Raw genomic sequence first — 22,850 nt, forward strand, 5'->3', positions numbered from 1 at the left:
GTTCTGGATAATTGGCAGAATAAACGTCAATTTGGCTCTTCGAATTTTGAAATTTGACGACTCTGCAGATTCTCTTTCGTACTGTCTAATCCGATCTCGCTCTTAATCGATATCTCTTTATATTATAGCTGCTTCATAACAGATGTTTCTTCAGCATCTCGCTCATTGGCTTAGAGGCCACCCTGTCACCTACCGGGGCCGTACGACATTTTATTTAGTCGATTTTGTTCATGGCTCTTGAAGTGTCCCTTACACAAGTCACTACTATGTCTTCCCAAGTCTTCTATTCGTCCACTGTGTTGTACGACGGTCACTGATACTGGAGGCCTGGCGGCATTGTTTAGCTCTACTTTGCTCTGTTCTTGCGCGATTTATCAAATTTGTTCTCAGCCATTTATTTTTTGCCTGAACGGATAAACGAACAAGCGAACGAAACAGGAACAGGCCGAACCTACCAGATATAACATCGGCTTCTATTTCTGCGCTACGTTCGAGTCTTTCTTCTGCTACATAGCTTCACAACTTGAAGAAGGATTTTGATTATCGGCTAAAGCGATTCACGTGAGAGTCCCTTCGTTTTAGGGGCTTGGACGCATTGAAACAGAAGAAGTTTACGCAAAGGTATCACCGTGCTTTAGTTGCATTTATCCATAAACAAATTACTCTGACACCGTAAAACTTTTGAGAGAGATAGATAGATAGAGAGAGAGAGAGAGAGAGAGAGAGAGAGAGAGAGAGAGAGAGAGAGAGAGAGAGAGAGAGAGAGGAAGAGCGATTTCTACAGGCGCTTGCGTATAATTTTGTTAGTAGTGATAGAGGACAAACTTCACAGCTGAGAGTAGCAAATTTACACTCTCCAGACAATGTATTCTAACTTCTTATCGCTAGCGGATCTACTCGAGTTTACATTTTCATTTTTTTTCTGTTAGCCCATGCGCTGGACGATAACACAGCAGCAACGACAAGAACCGATGTAAGATGGCCAGCGAAGTACGGTGGTTAGCATTGATCATAAATGGCATAATCATGATGACAGTGATTCACCTGATATCGCGCGGAACTGCTTACCTATTACTGGGTATCGCTAGAGCAGATAACCTTGGGTCCCATAAAATAATCAACTGATAACGCTAAATAGTGTAAAAAGAAATGAGAGCAAAAAATCAAGAAAGATATACAGTAGATCTGTATTTATTTTTTGAGGTGATAATTATGTAAAAATGTTTATTTTCATTTGATCGAAATTAGCTTTGCTACGACCTAACTCACGGCATACTCTTAGGTTGATTCCCTATCGAAACGTTTGTAGCTTATCACCGAAACGCTTACCTGAAAAAAGAGAAGAAGGACAAAAAGATGTAATCGTGTTGAATAAGTAAACCATATTATAATATGGGGAGTGTTTATATCAAAATACTCCCTATTTTTCAGGCTACAATCAGACTATGGTAACGCTATTCTGTGTTGTCCCTGAGTTGCTGACACACACGCTAAGGTACATATTCCAGTAAAAGAAAGCAAGATAAAACTCGTTTTTCTAGACGCGTCTTATATTAGCATCGCTGAGTAGCAAAACCTACGGGCTGTATAATGAAAAAGGCAGAGACCCCTTTGGCAATGAGCAGGCAACCCACTGAGCCGCTGAACAGTCATTGGCAGTTTGGCGTTTCAGAATGGTCGAAGAGGGCTGTAGGAGCTGCCTAAAGAATGACGACCACAAGTAACTTCTTACCACACAGCCATAACTACGACGACGACGATGGCCGCAGCGAGGACAACGACGCTGAAAACGGCGATGACAGCGTGTAGTCGAAGTAAAAATGGTCGACAAGTTTTCTTGAGGTAATTAGCAAATCATCCAGCCGATCAGTGGTCGTTGCTCGTCAGTGCTGACATCCTTTTCTCTAGGGTCTTTCGTCTTTCTCTAGAGTTAAGTAGCTGGCAGTAAGACTGGCCAACAAGTAAAAGCGATCAGTACTATTCGTTCGTACTTGACGAGCTGAGCTGGCGCTGCCGCAAGCATGCTACCGTGAGACGATAGGACCATGCCATCATGTCGATGATTTACCATGGCTACCCAGCTCAGTCGGCTGTTAAACAGAATAGCAGTAAACCGACTACGAGTCAGGCCAAAACAGTGCCAACGTTAGCTGGCTGGCTGGTTGGCTGGCATAACGCTAAGAGGCGTCAACTAAAGTGACCGACAGCCAAGAGCGATGGCAATGAACAACGCGACCGATCAACAAGCGAAGTAATGGCTACAAACAAAGCCCGTAAGTCGAAAAAAGCGAAGAGACACCAGAGGAATAAACACTAGGGACGTGTACGGCAGGCTTCCTGTTGCTACTGTCGTCTTGCCCTTCGAGCTTGACGCCGAAGACGGTATTGGCGCTTCTATCCGTGTGGCGTATAGTCGAAAGGCAAACCATCGTCTCGTTCCTACCACGATCGCCGCCACAGATTAAACATCATAGAAGCAGTTCGGGGTATTTGAACTACCTTCATCTGGCTGCCTGTTTGTCTGCCAGGGGGTCCCTAAACGTCCTAGTTCCTACCGTCCTGCGGAAGACTATAAACTAGCAGGGGTGGCGCCCGTGAAAGTGACTGTATAGGTTTCGTAAATTTGCATTCGTTCTTTCTCAGGATTCTCCACAGAAAAGTATCTTATCGTGTAATCGATTATACTCTACATATGTACAGACCCTACAGCAGCGTTTCATCACGTCCCAGCTTATAACTATCTAATAACGAACACATCAAAATAAATTAAGGCCAGCAGAAGCGGAATCAATATAACATGTTACGGTAATCGTAGTACGTAAGTTTGTTTATAGAGTTTGCGAGTGCAGCCCTTAATTCTCCTCAGGTCACCTAAATAGACGAAAGAAAAAAAATCGCAGCTTGGATACCGTTGCTTCTCTGGCCGTCGCAAAGTATGAAACCGAAGCTCTAGTGCGGAAAGTGATGTGGACGAGTGAGCAACCAGCCCTACCACTGCTGCTGCGGTTACCTCAGTCGTCTAGTGGAAGCAATAGTCTGAAGTGACCTGGCTGCGCTTGCGCTCAACAGTTTGCTAAGCTTTAACGTTCGTGGAAACCAGTCAATGGGGCAGGAATGACAAAAAAAGGAAAAAAACTAGTGGCTAACAACAACAGATTCAGATGGAAGGAGGAGGAGGAGGAGGAGAGGCAAACACCCAGAAAGGGGCAAAGTTACTGCCGCTCCCATAGATCCTGCCGCTCCCGCCTCGTTCGGTAGTCTTCAGTGATCGTACTAGTTCGCGGCTGGCATCGATGATGACTGCGGACAAAACGACCCGATCACTGAGCAAACGAAGCTGTCCACATCTCGACGAACGCAACAACTGACACACAGAAAAGCTTGTCGCTAAGGCCAAGCTAACCGAGCTGGCGGCGAACGGAAGTTACAACGGCCATAAGCACTGAAATCATAACAACTATAGTGAGACAGCAAGAAGAACTGAGCGTCCGTTCGTTAGTTCGGTCGGAGCCAGAACAGCGAAACCCGGACGGAGCAGCGCTAACGTAAAAGACCCAGTCAGTATGAGTCAGAGACGTTGAACGAGAGAAGAAGGCCTAAAGAGCGAAATAGTGAGTGCGAGAGAACGAGAGCTCCGCTGATGATTCGACAGAAACAAACAGGCAGACGCGACGGCAGGAGACAAACACAGAAGCCGTAATAGCAGCAGCACCGCGATTCAGCTATGATGGTGACTCTGTGCTCGAGAACCAGCTACGTAGGCGGAAAGCCCACAAACTACGTGTAAAAATTGTACAATCTAAGTACAAAGAGCATCAAGTTATCAAAAAGCCATTAGTTCACAATCAGCGCAGTTACTCCCGCCTCTGCTGCTGCTTCTAGATCACCGCGAACGTTCTAAGAGGTGCGGCGGCGGCAATAGCAGCAGCGGCATCAGTTCACGGCCTACAGGCAGCATCGCTTGGGACTGGACTACATCGACCCGGCGGAGGCTGCCTGGGTTTGGATATGGCATCGTCAGGCGCACTACTGTTGCCCCGGTTGTTGTCGTCATCGTCGTCGCGGCAGCGTCAAGCTGTATCGCCAAGCCGCGCTAAAAACAAGAAAGAGTGGCGAGGATAGCTGGCACACACAGTCAGAAAGTCCACGATGACGGCGAAGTCGAAAACGATTCAGAAACAGTTGCCAGCGAGAACACTGACGCCGCTGCTCGTGAAGAAAGACAAGACGATGAACTAAAAGACTCGTAGTAAAAAAACAACGAACGCCGAAGGAGCGGGCGGAGAACGAGCGTAAGAAGGGAACGATGAGAAGAAATATTCAAAACAGTCAAAAGATAGTTTTTCTCTGCTGAAAGTTCGCTTAGACACCGAGCAGGGACGGACTCAGCGACTGCAATGGAGACCGGATCAGCAGCCGCACGCGACGACGACGACCGATCGTGATTGAGTTCTCACCGTAGAGTCAGCGCTGGTAAAGCGATAGTGAAAAAGCTATGTGCATCGATTGCTGGCAAGGCAATTGCGGCAAGAGGCAAATTCAAAAATGAGCACTGCAGAATTTTGATTTTTCCCGCCAGTACGTACATACCCAGCGACGTAATGAGCAGACACTGTTCCTCTGTCGAGATACCATATGCAATATATACGGTGCAGAGTTCGTAATAGAAAAGTCACCGATTGAGCTTGCATGGCAAATGTTAAACTCACATACAGCAGTAATAATTATAAGGTACACCTCTAATGCTCGATTCCATTCGGTCTGTGTCACGCAATCTCCACTTGTTAGATAAGGGAGCCAACAACAGTGCCAGCCAACCTAGTTAAGAGCAACAGCTAGAAACATCAGCGGTAGCAATCGTGGCACCCCGTTGGCTAATGAAAGCTACGTTCCTGGAGTTACCGTTCTAGGTAGCTATTGCGATGATGCTGTCACCCTTGGCCTTCACATATCGCTATGAGTACATTGCCCCCTCCTCCGCCGGTCCTGTGTCCAGGCCTGACCTCAGGGAAAGCTTGGCGCGGCCCCAGCAATTCGTCGTGCGCTACTTGAAGTTACATTATGATAACTTTATGCAAATAGACACACACAAACCCAGCACTAGACTACAACATCATATGACGTTACGAACTGACTTGATATTGGAGGCTGATAAGTAGAGGGGCAAAACATGGCACGGGGAGACGGGCGTAACTCAAATGATCAATACATTGACCTAGTGGTTGTATTTATTTGTACCGTGTGGACTCTATACTATATGAAAAGCGTATTGTTTAGATGCGTTATTAAAACAGGCACTTGAACGGGCTTGCATGTATCGGTTCTGCATCACGGCCATTGGGCCAGTATCGTTTGACGACTTCTCGCGGATGTAGTACGTCCATCGTGCAGTTCGGCATCTTCAAACTCATCATTTTGTATACTGATTATTTATTAAAATATTTACATGGCTGCTGAGCATTTGGTGCTCTGGCAAACAAGGCAGCCCGTTAGTGTCACTGACCAAATCGAAATTCACTAGTTCGTTAATACCATTGGCTTTGTACAGATACGCATTGAAAAAATGGTGGCCTTTTTGCTAGAACGCCGCTAAAGTAGCAGTAGACTGAGTCCAAAAATGATAAATACCTAGCAGACGCACGCACACACACAGATAACCAATTATACGCATGCAGCGCAGGAATACTCTTCTAGGCTTCATCACTTAGGCCACCAAAACGCTATGAGCCGACGATAACATCGGCGGTAAAATTCGTCCGAGTAGTATTAGCGACGGCAGCAGCTCGGAACAGATACGCAAGTGGAAATTCAACGGACCACGCACATGTACTTATGCTTGTATGACAAGCTTTAGGTGTTTATCACATCACTGGCCCTTTTGCAGTGCGTGAAGCGTATACGTGGCGATGGCGGCGGCGGCGACGACGACGAGGGCGAAGGCAATCTTCCCGCTGTTGGGTGCATTGTCTACATGCATCTATCAAAGACATAATGCTCGTAACCATCGAAAAACGGCAGACGTAAAGCGGGCCGAAGGGGAGTGATACGATAACGACTGTACTCCTATGAATCGGCTACAGAGACGTTCACATCTGTTATGAACGACAACATGTGAGCTTGTCGACCAGTGCGACGGCAGCAGCGACAAATATCGTTGTTCGAGTGGTAATTGTAGTCGTATTATGGTAGTAGCAATACGATCGGTTGTAGGAGCTAGTACCAAATAGTTTGGTTTGCTAAAAACACCGTACGGACGGAGGTAACAACAACAACAAAGGTTTCCATGGCGGTGACGACAAGTGGCGTGGGTTCTGACGACGACGACGACGGCAGAGACTAATTACCTAATAATTCATATGCAAATATTCATATGCAACAACGCCGGCAATAGCGGCAGCAGCACCATCGCTATTATAGCCATTATCAACAGGCCATCACTGCTGCTGTTTCGCCGGCTCGCTCTTACTGTCGCTAGTGTTTTCCATTTTCGTTATAGCTGCGGCCGCGTTTTGCATTGCGTCCGGAGAGAAGTAAAACTAAGGATACTGAGAGCAGCAGCAGCAGCAGCAGCAGCAGCAGCAGCAGCAGCAGCAGCAGCAGCAGCAGCAGCAGCAGCAGCAGCAGCAGCAGCAGCAGCAGCAGCAGCAGCAGCAGCAGCAGCAGCAGCAGCAGCAGCAGCAGCAGCAGCAGCAGCAGCAGCAGCAGCAGCAGCAGCAGCAGCAGCAGCAGCAGCAGCAGCAGCAGCAGCAGCAGCAGCAGCAGCAGCAGCAGCAGCAGCAGCAGCAGCAGCAGGCGTACCCAGACGCTGCGTACAGCCAAGCGCTTCTCTAACTTCTTAAACTGTCCCGCTGAGGCAAAGGCCAACGCCGGCCTGCTTGTCGTCGTCGACATCTGTTCGTTTGGCTGACTGGCTGTGGCTTGCAACGCGAACTATAGTAAAACCGACAGGAGCGTAGAAGCCGCAGCAAGCGTCCTCGCAAAATAACGAGCCGGTCCATTCGATCATGACTCGGGTCGCAACTCGATCGCTCCAAAAAGAGCGCATCGATGAGCCGGCTGTTCAGAGACTAGTAGCAAGCGACAGATCGGGCGACAAGCTACATCTATTACACGCTATGACGTTTCATATAGGTAGTAGCAATAGTAGTACCAGTGGATTGGCTTAGTATATCAGTGCACACTGATGCAGTGCACTAACAGGCATCGGCGTTTGGCCTAGGTGAAGCCGGTTAAGACCGCATCGATGGCATGAGATTGTAATAGTGTCCTCGTTGACGGTCTAGCTGGGTCGTACCGATGATCTCCTTGTGCCGTAGTCGACGACGGAAGACATAAGGAACCAGAATCAACAACGTTAACGACAACTAAAATGGACAGTGTGCACCCAAATTGGCAACGAGTGCCAAGAGAGAAAAATACTGAGAAAGAGAGAAAGACGGATAGAGATAGGGGTTGGGGGGCTAGGTAGAGGGTAAGCGTACGCAGAACAGCCGACGAGAAAACCTTCCCGTGCTTCGGGTGTATTATTTATGCTGCCAATGTCACTGTAATTGTCAATGTAATTGTTGACCAGATTGAAGAATAACAGAAGAGCTAGAGCAGAAATAATTCTTGTGCAGTTAGCAGGTAAATTGTTCGGTGATAAATAATGATGTTAGAACACAAGCGACGACAGACTAAAAAAGCAACAATGCAACAAACTCATTCAAAGGGTTCAGCGTATATATATATATATATGAGCACTGTGGAATGTATGTCTGTTATGTCCAAATGGTACATGGCAACGAATCGATCAAAAGAAAGAAAGAAATCATCACCTCGACCCGTTGCATCTTGCTAGCGAATTACCTCCCCGCATTGTTTTTATGCTAAATCGTAACTCCGCTCGAGCAAAAACGAAATATTCAAATTGATCTGGGGGAACGTATCTATCTAAATACTTGTGTGTAGAATCGTGAAGACACCGGTGATTCAACACATTTATGAAGACGACCTGTGGTTTCGCTTGTTAGCGCACGAGCACGAGCTCAAAAACAAAACGACAGAGAGCTAAATCAAAAGCTAGTCGTTTAATCGGGAACGCAAAACAGTCAGATTTGATGAATTACTTGAAGTTCAGTTTCAGTCCTGCTCGCCACAGATACTGGTAAAAGCACAAAGCTACCTGTTCGTGATGCATCGAACAAGAGGCGGCAGCTGTATCTTTCTTTGGCGGCCTAGTAACGTCGCCTAGTCGGCCGTCTGTCGCTGCTGCTGCTCGTAGTTAGGGTCGCCGCCGCCGCCGCCGAGAACAGAGTGCCCGCATCTATCGATCCGTGGCGATAGCAATGATCGCACCAGCGACTCGCGCCAAGACAAAAGACAGGACGAATCGATGACGACGCACGGCGTTTACTGTACACGCAGGTACAGAGACATAAATGGAGGCGTGAATATACACATAAATACATACATACGTACGTACAAATATGAACGTCTACTCAAACACGCTCGTACGGCGTCGACGATAAGGCATCTACATATTCTGGCAAACATTACAAATGGAGAAGACGGCTTCTGCTGCAAGAAAGAGAATTGATTAAGTAAACCGGGCACGATGCGGACCTATATCTATTGTAATATCTTCGACGAAGACGGCAGCTATCGTTGCGGGGCGGGTGCAAGCAAGACAAAGCGGTTTCTATAATGCGACCGTGAACTAATAATACGTGGCCGACTATTGGTAGATGGAGGACGCGCAACAACTGCTACAGCTGTTGATTAATTCTTGCTCAATATTTAGCCGCAGCTAGACGCGTCGCATTAAATCAGCCTGACGGATGGGCCGTCCTTTACCGAACGTCTTCGAGAGTACGCCGGTGCCGTTTCGCTTAGCGCGTCGATAGTCGTAGCGACGCTGCCAGCGCACAGCCTGACAGCACTGATATAATTTAGCAATGTGCCCAATAGCAGAAGTAATATAGAAAGCATGCCACTCTGTTATTACGAGCCGTACCGACTTTCCGTTCCTTTGATCTGGAGGAAACTGACACTTCTTTTTCATTTATTTAGGTCTCTTTGAATCATGTTACATATAGCAAGATACGCGCACGTACATTTGGTCCGAGTCGTGCACGGACTCGCGCACAGCCCAATAGACAGATACACCGTCGCAGAAATTCCGGATACAGCGACAGAGTAATGAGATCAACGCTGGCGAATCAGAAACACCCACAGCAGCGATCCGTCGACGCTGCCAGTGTCGTAACGAATCGCTTCTCTCCCAGTGTCCGGTAATGTTCTTACAGATACACTTAGAATATTAGCTTTATATATGAACACCCCACCAGTGGCGTTTGTCGACGCTCAGTCGTTGAGGTTTCGGATTATTGCAAGATTGTACCTTAGCGAAGACACGGTGCTTGTATGTATACATTGTAGGCGATGATAGTCAATAGATATAGGGGGCAGAAGATTACATAGTGAGTAAATAATATTGATTCACACCCACGGACAGACAGGCAGGCAGGCAGGCAAACGCGATATGTCACATATAATCACCAACGATAAAATAGAAGAAAAACACATATCGATATGTTGACGTATCTACTTACTATGTAGAAATACACATGTGAGCATGCTATATATTGTAGATAGCTTGTGTAAAATCATATATTCATTAGGCTCGCACCGAATCATTCACTACATATTGTGTACCTCTTCTGTACGACTTCAGTTGTGATCTCTTTGTATGTGCTTTAAGCGCCGTTTGGCAAAATGGTCGCATTATTTTATATAATTATTATATACATAGCAACAATAATAAATAAGTTCTGCGATGCTGAACAAAGTACACATCTAGGGCACTTGAGGAAGTCGCGCACAACTTCCAAATTATTCAATTCGAGCTTCTTTTTGTCTGTTCGGCACAGTCCGTGCTGGTATAAAATGGAGTGTTACCAAGCCTGATAGACCTTCAACTAATTTCCACAGTCAGGTCGAAGTCGATCATTGAGTCTTTCGCTTTTATCGCTACCATTTCAATTATTAAGTTATCTAAGAATACTTATAATGATCGTAATATGTATCTAGAAAACACCTAATAAGATCTGCTGATGAGGGCCGTTCAAGTGGCGTAACATTGCGGCAGGAAGCTTTAGCTACCGCAGCAAATACCCACATGTTAGATTTTATTCGTAGGAGCGTATACATACGCTTTTCGCGGATACAAACTGCAGGCATCTCACATTCTACATTTAAATCATAACCGAAGTTACGGAAAACACCCACACACATCCGTATATATATATATATGTGTGTGTGCGTATATATACATATCTATGTACATAACCTCACTCATTATGATCTACGTTTGATCCGAAATCGTTGGTCACATGTTAGTTCATAGAATAATAATCTAACAGTTATACAACGGAAGCACCTGCTTGATGGACCTTGCCGTATCAGCTGTCAGGGATGATCTACAGAAACCTCAGTTTCAATGAACATATTATAACTGAAAGTACGAAGAAGTGAAGTTGTCCGCCCGAGAAGCGCGATGCCATCACACATTGCGTCGAGCAGCTTAACGATGATGTGTTATTGTATTACGTTCTGAAGAGCAGCCATATCTGCACAGTGTCTTTGCACAATGAAATATCAACGTGGTGACCCCAGTTGTAGCGGTGATTAAAGCGGCATCGCAGTATCTAGAGCTATATCTTAGAATGTCATGGCAGGCAAGCATAGCAGAATCAATGCAGAACATGGTTATTCTCTTGCGTGCTGCGTGTTGACAGCAGCGGGCGGTAGCTGCAAGCCGTCCCAAAACAAGTCGGTAGTTCGACTTATCCAGACCAGCGGCCAGCCAGACCGACAGGCAGGCCAAGCTAGACTGACTGTCGGCTGAGTTCCTGCTCGATGGTGGTAGCAGCAGGCCCTCATTGGGCTCCTGCCCCTTCGAAACTTTGCTAGCCAGCCCTCCCGAAGCGTGAAACGTAATAGAATATTGTATCGATAATCGATAATAAGTAAAAGAAGATACCTAGCAGCAAGTGGTACGGCTTCTCCGGTCCCCGGAGCAACGCTGGCAGTATCATGCAGCATCTCTTTCTTAAACTATTAAAATGCATCATACTCGAGCTATACACCTATGAATATGTGACAACTTGGCCTTTGCCTGTTGCTATGAGCTCGTCCCCCGAGCGTAGGGAGATACAAATATACGGTATGTTCACAGCCTAGAAACCTGACCCAACCGTAAACGTGTTTTCATTCACCTTAGCGCATCAATTACACTTGCCAGTTTGAAAGCAGTAACCAACTGTTATTACGGTGAGTCCAATTTCAACTGGCGGTTGCTTTACACAAAGTTCTGACATGTTGCAAGATGCTGGTCTGTCCTCAACGGCGTAATTGCGCACGCCTTCGTATACAGTGTACCTATTTATAATGATTATTAGCTTGTAATTAGTGTATGAGCATTCAGTCGAACAAGAAAATAGAGTATTTTCTTATATTAAAGTAATCCTTGATTTCCTAACCAGTAGCAATTATCGTCAGTAAAATAGAACATGCTCTTCTGAGCACAAGCATCAGCACGGTCGTTATTATATAGAAAACATTCACTCTAAACCCGTTTGTCATATGTCTTCAAGATACTGCCATTGCATCCATTATCAACGTTATCCAATAATATAAATGATTTGTGCTGCATCAGCAGTTATCACGATGGCCGGCTAGCAAAAGAAAAATAATACATAGATATGTTGCACCAACAATCGAAACGAAGAAACGACAACGAACGAAAATCACAGTCAGTTAAAACGGCAACTCTCTGGTAGCGTTATGATAGCAGCGCCAGGCGTACCTGTACGTGTCTGCTAATTTGTGCCTTGTCCGAATGCTAGCAATGTAGTAAGACATATGGCAGAGGCGTACGGTCAACCAAGCAAAGGGATCCATGCTAACAGGCCACAAGGAAGCACTCCATATGGCCTGTTCGCTTGGTTCTTGATCTCCATCCGAACGCAGGAACGCGCGAACAGCAGCCGTTATCAGACGTATTGGCAAGGCGGCGTCAACGCCGGTGACCATGGAAAAAGACGACGACGACGACGACGCAGTACTAACGGAGCAGCAACACCATCATCAGCAATAGAAACGTGGGCAATCCAATCGGGCTTAGCGACAACAGCAATAGCAGCCGCCCTATTGCCTGCCCTTGCGGCCCTTACGTGCCAGCAGCTCGAACGAAGGGAACTGCAAAGGGAGCAGTAAAGACGAGGCCAGAGATGCATAAAGAGTGAAACATTGGCGTGGGTTGATGCATGTACTGGGCAGCTGCGGATCCTCTGGCCGCGACGATGATGACGTCCGCCGACACGATGGTGGTCGTGCAATGGCGCCGTCATTAGTGGTGACTGTATCGATGCTTAGGAAAGTTAGTGCTTCTCAATGCACGAAACGCAGTGCGTTATTACTGAGGCTGTTTCTACGGCGACTATTACTGTCATACCTAAACCTGTTACTGCTGCCCGCGCTAGCGGCTGGGTGTGACGTGATGGCCTGATAGCAAGTTTAAGCGACGTCGTACTCAAGATGAGTAGCGCGAGCCGAATAGTGTCAACAATAACAACGCCAACAGCGCTGGTCCCACCGTATACGACTATCCGTGAAGCATGAACAGATAGACATGTGAACGAATGTCACGTAAGTACGCCGAGGTGAGTGCGCATTCAAACACGTTGTCACAGCCGTTGCTATCGTCAGCAGGCACCGCTCTGTACAGCGAGCGTCTCGAGCAGTCCGACTTGCGACACAAATGCACCAATAGAACATATTCACGAGACGGCGACGGAGAGAGCGTACCGTCATTAAAACGCTTCCGGTACCGCCGTTGTAGACAACGCCAACGAGACCGACTTCGTTGTGAAACACCAATCGTCTCGTTCCGGAGCTCAACATTCAATAACTCCTGTGTCCCGTCACGGCAGGGACGACGGCTGCATCAGAACCCAGATATAACATCGACTTGTCAGACAAAACACTGATTAACTGTACTGCACGGCTAAGCGGCGAAGAACTAATGACTTTTGGTAGCTGTTGGCCTTACGCGTTCACGACCTCTTGTGATGTCTGTTGACAATGACGTTCTATTAATGATTTTGATACTTGCTGCCTAAATTATTTACTCGCTGCTGCGGCATTCTAGGAGAGCTTTACTGCCCGTCTTGATGCCTAATTCAAGTATAATGATCTAAACGCTGTCTATGTACGATAGTATTAATACTATTAACGTACTGTAATCTAGCGCTTTGATGGCGCATAGCTATGGATTGTGGCTCTCGGCGTAGCTCGTGCTTCAATCAACTTTGACGTTAACATCCTCGGGTTCTCCTTCAACTTCACATCGTCATTTTATCACACAATATGGGGCGAAGCAATCCACAGCCCACGATTGTACCGTCCTGTCAACAATGATAAATAAAATAACGACTGGACAGCCACTTCTACTTTAACAGACTGACTATTTATTAACCAGTACAAATATTGATGACTTATCCTGCACGCCGATATCGTTATGACCATTGGTGCTACCGCCGCCATCATCATCATCATATTGATGATAGCAGTATTCCTCTTCTTGTTCAACAATAGTCGTATTAAAAATCGTTAGAGCAATCATGAATCAATCAGCATATCTATTATAACTTGTCAGGTAGTAGTGGCCGCAGTACAGCTGTGGACTATGGGGTCGCTGAAGGCATGCAAACCATCATGGCAGATTAGAATCGCACGCCATTGGCTACTTGAACGCGCTTATCATCATTGTGGATCGGTACCTTCAGAGTTGCGGCTGTGACTAAATTTACCTTCTGTTTTGATTTCTTTACCTTTCTGTTTTCACCCAGAATCGACTGTCCACCCATCGGCGACTGTGGCTCACAGCACGAGCGGCGGGGGAGATGGGTCAAGCAGCTACGACGTTAGTCACTGCATCGGTAGCAGCCGTAGACCCGGACCGCATATTTCAAGATTCGTGTGCGTGAGTTATGAGCTGTTTGGTGTTGAATCACTCACTCACTCACTCACTCCCTTCGTGTTGCAACCGCTGCGTGTGAAGAGGCGGTCACAGAAGGCCTTCAAGACGGACAGAAAGACAGTGAGTCCTCGACTTCTGAGAATGCTGATGCTACTGCTGCCAATAGTGGTCCAAAGGGTTGCTGTACTTGGCGTGGTTCACATTTGCCGACGACTGCGGCTCCTCTGACAACTTCGACTACAAGTGGCTTCGTGCCATCGTCGTCGTCGTCGTCGTCGTCTCATGTTTGCCGTACTGCCTCACGGAAAGACGCTATGGCAGACAGCATATTTGTTGGATAGTAAGTGACACAGCGACGACAGCAACGATGGCAGCATGAACAATATCTAATTGATTTAGCACGACACGAAAAAGCCCTTGCCGGTTGACCTGGTACTCTCCGCTGCCTCCACGAGGGCTACTGCTTCATCTCTGTTAGAGGAACCCTTTTTGGCCATGGTTTCGACCAGCACGCACTTCATTGCGTCGCCCGCAATGTCGGCAGGGGCAACAGTGGCAAAGACAGCAACGCACATCAGCCGAAGAAGAAAAAGCGAACGTAAGTTCGCCGTCAGCAGGCAACGGCTAGTACGGCCATTATTGCTACGAACGATCATTATTATTGTCCTTATGATTACTATGGATAAGTACTATTTGCTGCCGCTGCTATAGCGATTTAGATTAAGTTTCGCTTTATTATTACACTCGATTAGTATAACAATGTCAAGGTCAATGCACAAGGCACCATCGACAGGCGCTGGCTGATGTGACACCAGCGAAAGCTAGTACTACGCTAACATTAGATTATAGATACGGAGCGACAGAACGAGTGAACGTCTTTTGGCAGGTCGCTTCGGCTGAAATGGCAAGAGTTCGACTACCAAAAACTCGTATCGCTGAGGAGAGAGTGCGCTAGAGCGACGGTAGAAGAGTCGATATGTCTTCGATACCGAATAGGATACGATGCGTTCTACAATACGTAACTACCTGCGACTAGTAAAAACAATGAAAAACTACAGCAGCTTATCTATGCATAACGACTAACCACTATAATGAGTAAGGAATCATTTCCTTTTCTAATATAAACGCAGCCTTTGTGTTAGGTCGCCGAAAAATTATTGACAGTTTCCCTAGCTAGATCGCTCAGTAGACACATGTTCCAGGTGTCCCTTAAAGGTGTCTATATAAGGTAAGTGGAATTTATGCAAAAATTCGCTATATGTCACAAACGCTGCCCAAACCCATAAAAAAACTGTGCTAGGCTCTTTATGATCAATATGCGTTGTCGGACGCAACAGCCCAAAAATGGTTCTATAGATTTCGTTTTAAAAAAATTCGGTGTCTCATTGTGATCGACCAGTTACGGTAAAAGTGACATTACCAAGCAGGTAAACATCCACTACTAAATGAACAGTTTCTAATAATTTGAATGAAGTTAGCTATAAGAAGAAGGACGACGTTTAGCTGCCACGCTCAAAACAATTCGCTGGATCCTATTCCCATCTATAGAAACGTAAAGTAATTAAGCCGTTTCTAAACTTGCCGCTCACATCTGAAAAAAAAGCGGCTCTTCTGTGACAATAATGAGAAAATTAAAAAAAAAAAAAAAAAAAAAGTTCTCATGCCTGGTGAAGCATAGTGACAGGGTTAGGCCGTGTACATTTTTAAAGACTTGCACTTGTCGTGTTGTCCGGATCTTGTACCGTCAGGCCGTCATCATCATCATCATCAAATGACTCCCCATATAGAGAGATGCATGAATCGCTTGTCATAGTTTTTTATCCAGAAATCACGTAAGCTCCACAGCGCTGAAATGATGACGATGTTACCAGAAAAATGACAGAAGGTCATCGGTCAAAACGGCGAATATTTAGTTTCGTATTATTAATTTGAAACACAAAAACTATTCGCTTTTATGTAAGCTTTTTCCCCATATACACCGTATATACATTCACTTAGACAAACGCTTGTTTTGTCAGTTCTAAATAACCTGCGGCGCATTGCATACTCGAAGCATCTGCGGGTCGAAACGGTCGGACCCGGTAATGCTGTGCGTATGGACACTCAGCTGAAACTTACCTAGGTACAGACAGGTGCATCTTAATGAACTCGATGGTCAACTCAATTTTTCAGTTGGTCAGCTCAATGAATAATAGACGCACTAACGTTTTGCGAGCGACCTTTTTCATATAAGTCCTATCGAAGTTAGTGGCCTACCAGAAGCATTCAGCTCTAACTTCAACGCCATTTTAAAGAACAAAGACAACCACTTTTAAAGCTATCCTACATAAGCACAGTCTCGGCACTGCACAACGCAGCTGTTAAATATGTGTCCCAGTGAGGACGACTGCCTTTCCCGTAATAAAATTACCGGCGAGACTAGTAAAATTGATTCTATCGCGAAATATTATACACCAGAACAGCTAGGTGGGGGGCAAACGCAATGCCTTCCACAGTATTTGTCTTTCATTAATCGAAGTTCGCCAGATAGTTGCTCACGTAAACTATTTTAGACCTGGCTAGCTTTTATCGTTGCCGTTCGATCAATTTCCTAGGTAGGTTTGACCTTTCTGATTAGAGCCAGTACATGAAGAGGGCGAAACGTAAACGACCACGTACCCTTAAGTAACTTTTAAATTTGGATTGACATACGAACGACAACTTTTGGCATTATTGGTATTTTACTGGCCAGTCAGCGAATCAGCGATCAGACATGGTCCTTAACACAGTTATATAACAGTTCATTGCATTGTATCACGCCGGCTGAAAAACCTTTTCAGTGAATAATCATAGGGTAGCCTATTAGGTTGACCGTTGTCGATGTTGTCAGTGGGATCTATCTTCTTGTTTTTATCGCCCGGCGGTGTATGTGCTGGGCTGGTCATCAAAAGCAGTCAATGACTTTCGGTGATTCGATCATTAACGACGGCAATAAAGCAACATAAATTTCCATCGCGTTTTGCCATCTCGCTCATCAGTAGCAGAAAGGAAGACTATTGAGTAGTAGTAGTAGTAGTAGTAGTACGAGAAAAAAACAAGACGAATTTAAATGAAACATTCGGCAGGGGAAAACGCAAAACATCACAAACAGTGTCCAAACATCCGCTGAAATGACGAAGGCAAAAGACCCACACGCAAAATACAAAGTTCAGAAGGTAAATTTCTGCTATTGCTACAAGATACATAATAATGATATCGGTCACAGCTTGTCCACGTAGGTCCCGTGCGGGCATGGTATAGTCAATGAACCTTATATCCAGTTTGACTTTTGTACGTCGAATAGCATGATGCAGCACGAAGCTACAATAACATCTCGCTCGCGTCTAAGGACAAAAACTACGCTGCCAATACGTCCTTCCTTAAGGCATCAAATGGCCCCACCAGACTGTAAGCCCCTTAGCGTTCATCGATACTATATATATATATATATATGTGTGCGTGTCGTCGTAAAAATCGTGATAGAGTTAAAAGTTGTCAGCTGACACAAAGGTCTATTGTTCCAGGTGGAACGGTTAGCGATAATACTAAAATGCAAGTGAAAACCATCATTATTACACTATAGTCTTAAGACGGCACAGTACAGCATTTGCTATACGAACGCGCTAGCCAGTATCAATATAATTTTACATCTGCACATGGGCGACCGCCGCTATACAGATGTTGCACACTGAAAATCGACATGTATTCATTATGTAGTCTTTCAACGGCGGTCGATTGGGAGCTATCGTAGACCCCATTTGTTTCGATGGAATATAGTGCAGTTACTGTCATTATGAAAATTCGATGGGCAGCGGTGAAACGAAACATTGTTGAGTAAGCAGTGTTCCTCAAATCGTGTTCCGGTCATGCGACTCAGATGCAGCAGCGATAGCAGACGTAACAGTGGTCAGCATTATCGTCTGCTTAGACATGCGGCCTGTCGTGGAAATCAAGCAGCCGCCTCTTTCGAGTGCTAACGCTCGCCAGAGGATATTATGCCGTTTCAACCGCCCTCGCCGTTATCGGCTGCTACTAGTAAGTTTCTATTCCGCCTTCGTTTGCCCCGTTTTTCAGCCTCGCTGTCGTCGAAGGAAGCAGCAGAAACATGACTGGCAACAGCAGCAGCAGCAGCAGCAGGGCCAGCGGTAGCCTTTCTTCTGCCGAGACACGAGAAGCCTTCACGTAACAGCGCACAAATATGAGCGTCTACCGCCGAGTTACTACCGCCTGCCACTGCCGAGGCAGCCGGCAAACGAGCAGTTGAAATGAAGTGACCGACTGATTCACTATTCATTGATGCCGCACGAACAAGGACAGACACCTCCGTAACGGCATCACTTCGCCCCACTTGTACGCTGAACGGAAAACGCAGCCGGGGTGAAGCAGGTCAAACAGCAGACGAAGAAAAAAGTCCTTCTCTATTTATGGCCCTAAAGTGCTATTTCGATATTTGCGGCAGCGTCAACATCTTCGTCATTGCCGCAGCCAGCGCCTGCACCCATCCACTAACGATAATGACAAAGATAATAATTGGTAATGATGACACAGTAATAGCGGGAGGCAAGACACCTTTCGACTCTCTTTCAGCATAGGTGCAAAAACGTTTCAACAGCAGAAAAGCGCCAAAAACAATAACAATAGCTTGTAAATAAGAAAAAAATAAAGCTGTCACATCCGTGAAACAATGCTTAATAGGCCTCCCTGCAGGCCTTTACTGCAGTGTAATAAATCAAAGTTCTCGAGTGAGCCTGTTAAGACAATACTTAGTCGTTGTTAGCTGGACAACAGCGTGTTTCTGTACTCGTTATGGTTTATTTTTTTCTAAGAAACTACTGCATGAAATTCGTAATTCAGCGCAAAAACGCGAGCCCCGAACCTAGAATTTAATTAGGTACTGCCAGCCTAAGTTCCACCTACTAGATTTGCTAATAACGTTTCTACTGGGGTAGTCTAATTTGTTTAGTCTTAGCTATTTTTGTACCATTGTACGGCCACACTTTTACTGCTTACTCGCTCGTCGACAATTGAAGTAATCATATCAGTGTTTGCACCGTTGACCCTCATATCAACTCATACTATGAACAAATCATAAGCAGACACAAAGAAAACTATTTCGGGCCTATTTTCCAAGTCCCATTTCTCTTACTTATTTACGTCGTGCCCAACACTGAAGAGAAATTATGCTTCAACCCTATATAGTGTTTCGCTTTAATTTGCTTTCTATTAACATCGCTCCCCCGTGAGCATCTTAGACGTTGCTTCCTGTTTGACGAATCGTGTAACTCCCCTTTGAGTTCATCTACGAAGACGGAGCCGAGTATTCATTAGATCAAAAGGCAACTTCAAACATTCAGTATACACATCCCATATTACACAATACGTTTGCGAAAATTCATCTTCGTTTACTAAAGTGCTATTGTGATTGTAGTTACAGAAGCCCGGTATGATAAGTTTAACGTTCTTCACTTCAAGTTTAACGCTCACGTTCTTCCCTTTTCTGCTCATGCCCGCACCATAAAAGGCGGTTAGCTGTTAACCAATGGCATATTTTTCATTAAGCAGTCAACTCGTTGCGACACTTCATCCCGTTGTCAGTCTCCGTTCCTTCGATGATCGTTTTTCTGACTGCGTCTCAATTGTATTGTATCTTTTTTGTATTTTTCCCTCTCTTTCTTTCTGTCTGTAATTACCAAGTTTATTATTATCACTACGTTTCAGTCCAGATGACAAGAACAACGCGACCTATGAACGTTTGAATCGAAGTTGCTGCACGCCGAAATGAGCGATCCGTCCATCTGATCTTGTCGCTGGGTCATCTGCGTGCATACCATAAATTCAGTGTCGCAAATACACACGCCCGTTCGGCTCTTTCAGCGAGATAGTTAGATGGCAGGACGAGAATGCTGCTCGCGCCGCCGTCGTCACAGCCACCCGCACAGCGTCGGCAGCCATCTCGGCCATATTGCAATGACTATGTCTCGTTCGCGCCGTTACTATAGCGTCGCTGCTACCAGCACAGGTAGTTAGTTATATGGCTGGCAGTGTTAACACGGCCGTAGCAGGAAGCTGTTGGCCGGTTAAAACCGGACACCGAACTTCAAAGGTGTCAAGCACTACGTAATCGGTACCTGACACGGCGTGAAACAGCAGCCCGGCGCGGCGTAGTGCCCCGGTGATTTGTGGCACACGGAGTGGTCATGAAGTGGAACTAGTGCAACACGTAAATTCAAGTTCCGGTGGCGAACCGCAACCAATCTCGAGAAGTGGGCATACTTCGTCACTTAGTTGCCTCATGATCTAATATTGTTGTATAATGCGGCAGATGACGACAGCAGCAGAAGCGGGAGGGGCGACCTCAAACGGCTATTATCGTTCCTTCTTACTCCTCGTTATCGCCATTATTGATGCCATTACGCAACTACTGCTAATGTCACTCGTAGCTTGTGTGAGAATGGAAAAAAGGGTGCGCGAGTCGGCACCAAGCGTTGTCTCTGTCTGTATGCGTCTTTGCATTGATGGCTTGAACTGCCATCGGGAGTTCGAAAATGTAACAATTCGCACAATGGTAACAGCCACAGAGAGAAACCAAGATAGAGCAGATAGATCACAGACGAGTTGTCAGAGATTTTCACCCTTTGCTTGGACATTTCCAACCAAACCTGCTGATAGCCTCGTCTTTCTTATGCTAACGCCCCCTACGACTCCGCTTAAATTATATAGAGAAAAGAAAACATATATATATATATGTAATGGGTCTACTAGTTATATGCGTATTAGGTGCTTATGCCGGTGGGATACTCTGGTTGCTTTGGGGAGCAACGAACGGACGAGTTTCTTATTAAACAGAAGAGCCCAGAGGACGGACGGCTAATAATATCTCATATTTAACAGTTCGAGGACATCTAGCGATCGATCTAATTTTCCATACGGGTTTAAAGAACTTTTGGCCAAGAAGGAAATTCTGTGACGTCAACGAAGTATGAAAACAAGTACGTGAGCTTTCGCTAGCTTACGGTGTTCGTCTATATTCATCAAGTTGTCATTCTGTCTCAATGAGTGTATACACTAAGACTCGTAACAAAATCCAAACGAGCATAAACCAATGGGCGACATCGTTGTAAAAGAGGAAATAATACAACTTGTTGTTTTTTTTTCCGCTTTCGCTCGAATAAGCCCTTTCGATTATCATTCAGTAACGCTTCGACATTTTAGCCTAATATTAACACCTATATAGACCCACACGTCTGTAGAGGTAAATACGATCTTCACCCCGCGCAGATTACGTCACGTCTCATTCAAGTCGAGTTTTTTTCATAATGAAAATACGCATCGGCCTACACCGTTGTAGGATTGTAGAAGATCCTATAATATCAAGGCAGATTCCTCTCATGGCACGGCCTAGAACTCGCACCTATTTTCTTCGACCAGATTAACGCTTTTATTGCATGATCGTTCCAACAGCGGCTGGCAATCGTGAACGGGGGGCGGTAAGACTTCATTCATTTACCGTACATCTCAATTGCCAACTGCAATTGCAGTGTCATTTAGCTCTGGTTGTACCTTACTGTCAGCGATCTCTAATCTTGTCTAGCGTAGTTGCCGATACAACACGCACCGAAACCTTACGTGTCCAATCTAGCTATACGGAAAAGTGTACATCGGCTACTGTTATTCCACAACCACTCGAACTACTATTATCGTTAACATTACGTCGAGGATCGCGCGTGTTCTAATATTTGGGTGGCGTGTGGCCGTAATGATCTTGGAGGATCCATCTGTCCTCAGAGATTTGCTCTTGTCGTCGAAACCGTGAGCTCTTGCTGAAAAGAGTGTCCGCTTAGCGGTCCTATCAGTAAGCCGATGAAGCGGCACTCCCTGACGGCTGATGGCGAACCGATAAACGCTCGGACCTAGCTGGTGTGTCGTGCTAGTGGCAAAGGTGAGTTGAGTCAGTGAAAATGCTGCCAAAAGCAGCGCCATCGTCGCGCTGCTGCTACCCCACCCACCACGAGAACCACCATTCTGACCATACAAGCCTATCGATCTGGCATGGCTGATGACGACAGACAGCAGTCCGGCAAAGATTGTCACCGCAGTGGCAAAGTCTAGGCAAAAGTCAAGTGGAATAGAATTAGGGCTGGTAACACGCGAACGAATGCACGTTAACAAGGGCAAACAATTACATATTACACGATACGCATATGAACGCCCCTTAGTTCCCTTGAACATACATTGACCTGCTTGTATAGGTAGTTTATATAATCGTATTAAATGTGATTTGTTTGTTCATATGACAGAAATGTTATCGTTTCCAAATCTAGACACGATTTGCGAGGCGTGCAAGTGAGTGACACGGTCAGAGACAGGGAGAAAGATAGCTTTTTGCGGTTACCGGCGAAACAGCTAGCGCTATTTCCCCTAGCAATAATGATAGCTCTTTGAAGAGAAAAACACGTAACTTGAAAACCCACAGGCGTCGTCAGCTGTATTTGTAGTCTTATTTTGCCACATGTTTAAGGTCATATTGTGATGCACGAAGAGCAACTTGGATTACCAGCTGCACAATAAGTCGTTATAAATATAACACCTTAACGAGTTCTGCTGTAAAAATGTTTGTTCGGGAAACAATTCAATGACGAAAAGTACTTAAGGCCGCATAAAATTATAACTTCGTAAAAAGGGCCGGGATTTCGCTACTTTGGTACAGACGTTGTTTCGGGTTCCGTTGCGATTTAGATGTCCTCAATTTTTTAATCGTTCATATTTGGTTTTTCGTCTGCTTCCACCCTCTTGTAATACTGTTAAACGA

General features: G+C 45.6%; 1 protein-coding gene and 1 long non-coding RNA gene across 5 annotated transcripts in view; both read right to left on the bottom strand.

The window, feature by feature from the left end:
• LOC111255035 (uncharacterized) overlaps positions 1 to 22,850 on the bottom strand; it is a 564,494-nt gene that overhangs the window by 400,631 nt on the left and 141,013 nt on the right. The window lies entirely within an intron of this gene.
• LOC147754482 (uncharacterized) lies at positions 1,164 to 17,428 on the bottom strand. Its single transcript, XR_015316786.1, has 3 exons — positions 16,142 to 17,428; positions 15,688 to 15,870; positions 1,164 to 1,329 (listed from the first exon to the last, which is right to left on the bottom strand). It is a non-coding gene; the product is annotated as an uncharacterized LOC147754482 (long non-coding RNA).

Source organism: Varroa destructor, unplaced genomic scaffold (genome assembly GCF_002443255.2).
Source record: "Varroa destructor unplaced genomic scaffold, Vdes_3.0 BEIS01000007.1, whole genome shotgun sequence".
In the NCBI taxonomy this organism is placed as follows: Eukaryota; Metazoa; Arthropoda; class Arachnida; order Mesostigmata; family Varroidae; genus Varroa; species Varroa destructor.